This window comes from Mytilus trossulus, chromosome 1 (genome assembly GCF_036588685.1).
Source record: "Mytilus trossulus isolate FHL-02 chromosome 1, PNRI_Mtr1.1.1.hap1, whole genome shotgun sequence".
NCBI classification, from domain to species: Eukaryota; Metazoa; Mollusca; class Bivalvia; order Mytilida; family Mytilidae; genus Mytilus; species Mytilus trossulus.
Genome location: NC_086373.1, coordinates 56,989,414 through 56,995,413, shown reverse-complemented (window position 1 = coordinate 56,995,413; position 6,000 = coordinate 56,989,414).

Here is a 6,000-nt window from a genome sequence, read left to right as displayed (position 1 = left end):
CAAGCTTATGAAAAAAACATACATTATAGCCAAGGCTTCGTGCTGAAGGCCGTTCTTTGACCCATAATAAAAGGAGGGTAGTTAACCTTATATATTATTGACTTCATTGTTAAGCTACAAGCAAGCTAACCACAGATCCACAGATTATACCTTTACCTACACACTCAATGCAATAGGCTGTAATTCTGTTAAATTATCACAAATTAACAATACGAAAAACAATCAAAATGTTCCCTTGAAATTGCAAGCCTTTTTGTGATTTCCTTACATATTCTCCTTTCACCATAAGGCAGAAACCTTGATCCCTGTTACAAAATAAAATCAGCAAAAAATATTTCTAAATAAAATTCAGAATGGAAATGGGGAATATGTCAATAAGACAACAACCCGACCAAAGAGCAGATAACAGGCGAAGGCTACCAAAGGTCTTCAACTCCGCGAGAAATCCCGCATTCGGATGTGGGCCTCAGCTGGCCCCTCAATAAAATTTTGCACTAGTTCATACTAGACTCCAACACATATAAACGAACTAAAATTAAAAAATACATACACGACTAACAAAGGCCAGAGACATGGGATAGGCGCAACTGACATGCGGCTAGGTTAAACATGTTTTGTGAGATCTCAATCCTACCTTATACCTATAGCCAATGCAGTTTTGGTCCTCGTGGAAGGAAATTTCGTTTAATAATTTAAGTTATGATCCTGGACACCAATGGTAGAACTAACGGAAATACAATAAACGATTCAAACCCAGAAAGTGCTGTTGAGGCATGGAGTACAAATGTATGTCATTCGTAAATTGTAAACTTGGTTATCGCTTTTGATACTCAGCCAGTTGAAATGTACTTATTAATTAATAAGGTCCATCTGTGTGCGTGGGTACTAGGATGATCTGGTCCAATTTTTCTAGGGCTATATCCCTTAGTACTCAAAGATTGGTAAATTGGATAATAGTATTCGTATAAATTTGCAATCATAATGAATAAGCTAATTGAATGAGCAGAAAATATAATAACCATCAGAGATGCAACTGCACTTTGATTAGCAAAAATATCAATACACTAGCAATAAACTTCAATATCTATTTTTGTAGCATCCCCTTTTACGACATGCAAAATATTTAAAAAAATAACCCCAAAATTTAGGAACTTATTTCTTTGATTTGATCAGGGTTCCTTGTAATCAGCCTTATCTGGTTTGTCTGGGGGCATAAGCCAAAGAAGATAGATAAATTTCGGAAAAGAAAACAAGATTTATAATTAAAAATAAATTATATCAATGTGGTAAAATTTGATATCTATGCTTTCACCATTTTATAACCCCCAAACACACTTTTGGGACCTCAAATTTTAAAACCGAGTCTTCTTCTATTGCAGCAAACATTAAGCTATTTATGATTGGAGTAAACTTATAACAGGTAATATTTCTTTAAAACTATACATGCAGAACCATGCAATTTCTTTCACTTTATGTTGAATTAATTCATTAATATGTATAAACTACCGCTCCCGCTTCGTACGATTCGTCAAGTTACGCTTTCGTACGTTCGTTCGTCATTATCCTGGTCATCTCTATTAGAGGTAACCGGTGAGACCACGAACAACGTACGAATCACGAACGTATCACCTAATTTGCCGTATGACACGAAGCGGGATAATTAATTTCAAGTTGGGATACCTAACTGTTCATGAGTATCTCGCTTTGATTATAAGTGCATTTTTTTAATTGATTGATACGCTTACTGCCTATTTTATTCTTTTTATTTTATAAGTCGTCGTCAGTCTCTGAGCATTTTCTGTTGGGAGTGGAGGGGGGGGGGGGGGGGGGGGGGGTTATATTTTTTAGAACAAAATATTTTGATTCTGATTTTGGTAAAATATTCTGGCCAGCACCTAGAGTAGAAAACGACCATTTGATTTGTAGGGGGAGGTCTGAAATATAAAGGCAGGACATGCCATAAGAAAAGATAAAAAGATAGGCTCTCTTACTTTTCATTATTGCAAACTTGAAGCTTTTAAAAACAAGTAACAACTTTAATTAGATGCAGTTCCAAACCACACATCACGCGTTGAAATTGTGACCAAAACATTAGTTTAGGTTCCGATCATTTAACTTGCATGGAAAAGGGGGGAATTTTTAAAAATAAATAACTTGATTCCAAATTCTTAGATACTGAACGAATAAAGAATGGCTAGAAATGGCAGAGGCAAAAAAAAATTCTGACGAGAAAATTGAACATGTCCTTCCTTGAACATGTCCTTCCCCCAGCCTCATTTTCAATTTAAATGACTGGTCTCTTAGTTCAAAATTTCTGCCCCAATCATAGATTCGCCTGATAATTTTCGTTTAGGCATTTTCTTGGGCCTGAAATTACCGGCCAAGTCATATAATAAGGTTTAAATTCCATGCCCAGTCATGTATTTGACGAGTTGAAAAATGACCAATTCTAGCGGAACGTCTGTATATATATACTTTTATATAGGAAGTGACCCCTCCTTCGGCGCATACATGCAATGCTTTAGAAAGAATAAACTGAAAATTTGTATTAATTCGAATCATTGTTTAGAATGAGCTAGATAACAAAAAAGGGGAGATTCCTTCTTATCTTTGTACTTAGGGAAAAAAGAAAAAATCGAATACCAATTTTGGCGTTTTATTCTTTTTTCCCGGACCAAATATACTAAATAATACCAGCAACACCGCATACTAAATGGGGGTTAGTAGACGACCCTTTGATTCTAGGATTGGAGCTGGCAGGTCACGTAAATAAATTTGTTGGTCAGGAAAATAATAGTTATAAATAAGCTGGCTCCCACCTACAATTAACTGGCTTCCAAATTCTATTATACAGTATGTAAAATGATACATGTGTAATAAATAATCTTGCGTGTAGCAGTTGAAATTTTTTTCTAAAATAAATAATCTGACCAAATCTGCCCGGCCGATCCCCTCAGAATCAAATGATCGCCTCCTTATGCCCTCCTCAAAGATAGATGATCGATACCCGCTTTATCTGCGATATAAAATAATATATAGGCAAATGACGGGGGAAAATGGGGGTGGGTGTCTAACTGATTTTTTTTTATTATAGGTTGCAAATTTCTTGTAAGGGATTGCAAGAAATTTGAGATTAACGTGAAAAGGTGGGTTTCTTTCGGAAATAATTTATTTGATTTTGAATTCTAAGGAAGAAAAAATCTTATCTTGGATAATTACCACAACAAATAGTTTTAAATTTAAAAAAAAAAAGAAATTTGGCGCGCCACATAATTTATTTTAAGATAAACGGTCGGTCCCTACTAGTTAAAATGTTTTATTTTAAACAAATATATTCAATATCGTCTGTATGTTTTTCTTTCCAACACATGCACCGTGGTCAATTAATAGATTGTCCCCATGATTAAATCATGCTATCATTCCACGTGACTATTAAAAGTGTAGATGGTGACCACCACAGATATACATTTATACTGCAATCAGCTATTTTACTGTACAGATAAAGCTATACGTATAAACGTTAGCTTTATACGTCAATGACCCCAATTGACCTATAAGCCCCGCCTCCTTATTGTATTTCATCAACAACATCACGTCACGACCATGACAACGTAAAGTAACAATGGTCAAACTTTTTTGAATTTAAACTTTTATGTCTTCAAATTGGTTATTTATATATCATGTTTATCAAATGCTATTAATTAAGTTCATTTTCCCTTTCTAATTCCTTAATACGCCAATGTCTTACCACCTGGACTACGCTCATAGGGAAATACCCCAAAATGGTACCCCAAGAGGGAAATTCCAAACACTTTTTTTAACAATTTTTGTTACATGTTTTTTTCATTTTTCATTTTTTTTTCGATTTCAGTATAAAGACAATATACGTATAGTGTCTTGAAATAAGAAATTTATTTGTATTCGGCACGAAACGGGAAAATGCTCGGTAGAACCTCGCATTTTCCCGTTTCTAAGCCTCATACAAATAAATTTCATATTTCAAGACACTATACGTATATTGTCTAATTATACGTACTGCTTCGTTTTGACCGTACATAGGCACTTCCGGTATATAAGTTAAAGATACATAGTCTTACATATCCATCCTTATAGTTGCAAGCTCGTATTGTATCGTTGTTTTCTAATAAAGCGAACTTTGTGAGGGGTCATGGGGGTATTTTAGTCGATTATTCGATTTTAATAAACTTTACCCAATATGGAAATCACTGCTCCTAATACGTTCGTTCGTCATTATTCGTCGGTTCGTGATCTCACCGGTTACCTCTAATAAAACGGACGCGTAACGGATGCAAAACGGACACACAACGGATATGCAACGTACGAGAAATGGAAACGTACCGGACAGAACGGATGTCGAACGTACATCCAACGGACGAATATAGCATAAAACGGACACCTAACGGAAGCGTACCGGAGAGAACGGAAGAACAAGATATACGGAAAAATCAAAGGCGACATTAATAATACATGTAAATCGCATGAATATTCAAAATGTTTCTGTGCAACTGGCTTTGGTTTGGTCTTCAAAATTCCGCAAAGGGCAGTGTCTGGCCTAAATAAGAGCTGCTTGATTGTGAAGACGTGCCTATACTCTAAGATCTATTATGAGTAATAAGAATTCACGAACCTTAAGAAATCTGACATACCAATAATTGGCATTTCTGACGCAAAATTTTCAATTGGCATTTATCCGTTTCAGATCCGTTCATCATCCGTTTTATCCGTTATACGTCCGGTATGAGTCCGTTTCTCATCCGTTCAACATTCCTTTTATCCGTTAAACGTCCGGTAGAAGTCCGTTGGTGAATTTATCTTCCAGACCTCCAACGGATGTATAACGGACACGTGACGGATACAAAACGGAAACGAAATGGACGATTACCGTACAAAACGGACGCCTAACGGACGTTCAACGGACATTTCATCCGTTGGACTTACGTTCAAAGTATTGAACATGCTCAAAGTTTTCCACCGGACAGAACGGATGTCAACGGATAAAACGTACGCCTAACGGACATGCAACGGATATGGACGGACGTTTGACGGTTAAGAATGAATGTCTAATGGACATGCACCGATTGAAAAAAAGTTATCCGTCAGGCGTCCGTTCGAGCTATCCGGTAAGGTGTGACCGAGGCTTTAATTAACCTTGTCAGCGTATTGCAAATGGTTATACTTGTTTGACTCTGTATAGATATTATAAACTATGTTTTAGTTACTTTACAAATCCTAAATGTTATACACATTTAAAATTAGTTTTTTCCCATTTTATATATTTATATACATTAAATAATGGCTTTAAAAGGACAAACTTGTGATCGACAAAGATACATGCAGGTATTGTAAGGAAACCTTTGTTTATAAGAAGGCGGATAGAAAGGTTATCCAACGATAGGAAAATTATTTTTTATATGATGGGGAATATGCATCATTACTAACGTTGCTTCGTTCCCCATTTCTTACAGATTCTTCCTAAAGATAACGCTATACATAAAATACATTTTTCATCGTTATTCACACTTGCCTTGAATTAACAATTTTGTTAAAGGGGCACTAGCTACGAAATATATAAAAAAATCTAAAGTTAGATTTTTTTTTGATCAATCAATAATGGAAGTAAAATAACATTTCGCTTTTTGCAGCCAAAAAGGTTCAATTTTGTCAAATTGCGCCAAGAAATAGTCAATTTGATAATTAGTCATTCACGTGCAATTTTCTCGTTTTGTTGAAGACCCAATATTGGTGGCCTTCGACTACTTTTTGCTCTTTTCTGTCTCTTTTACACATGTCACATTTTCATTTTCAATTTTTGAACTGAAGAATGTTTTGATCAAATGAAAAACAAATCCTTAATTGCCGTGAGAATTAACGAGAACATTAAATGCGTCAATAGCACCTTGTGTTGCCAGTTGTGATAGATAATTCAAAAATTTTCAATCAATTTATCTTGGATTTCATTTCATAAACATGCAGATATGG